This window comes from Prinia subflava, chromosome 17 (genome assembly GCF_021018805.1).
Source record: "Prinia subflava isolate CZ2003 ecotype Zambia chromosome 17, Cam_Psub_1.2, whole genome shotgun sequence".
In the NCBI taxonomy this organism is placed as follows: Eukaryota; Metazoa; Chordata; class Aves; order Passeriformes; family Cisticolidae; genus Prinia; species Prinia subflava.
In genome coordinates, this window is record NC_086263.1 from 8,945,081 (window position 1) to 8,945,496 (window position 416).

Consider the following 416-nt stretch of genomic DNA (forward strand, 5'->3'; position numbering starts at 1 on the left):
TTGATAATAAAGAATCATGAACTGTTCCTTGCTGCCCCGTTGGGCACAGCCCCAAGCTTCAATGACTCCTTCTGAAGATCACTCCAGGTATGCTTTTTCTAGTGTTAGACTCTTCTTTTTGGGAGTAAGAGTTGGACTCTTCTTTTTGTTTTTGTTTTTCTCCTTTGAAAACAAGAGGGCTGTTTTGGAAAACAATCAGTTGTAATCTCACTGCAGGTTTTGTTCAGAGAGTGTCAATTTATACTTGGTCTGTTTGCCGTGGCATACACACCTTTCTAAAGAAGAGCAGTTTTATTAATAATAAAGCATTGTTTAAGCAAAATTGACAGCATTTTAAGAACCCCTGAGAACTGATCCCAGTAAAACTAGGAGTTAAACTGGATTCAGAAGAGAAGTCATACATAACAAGCCATAAA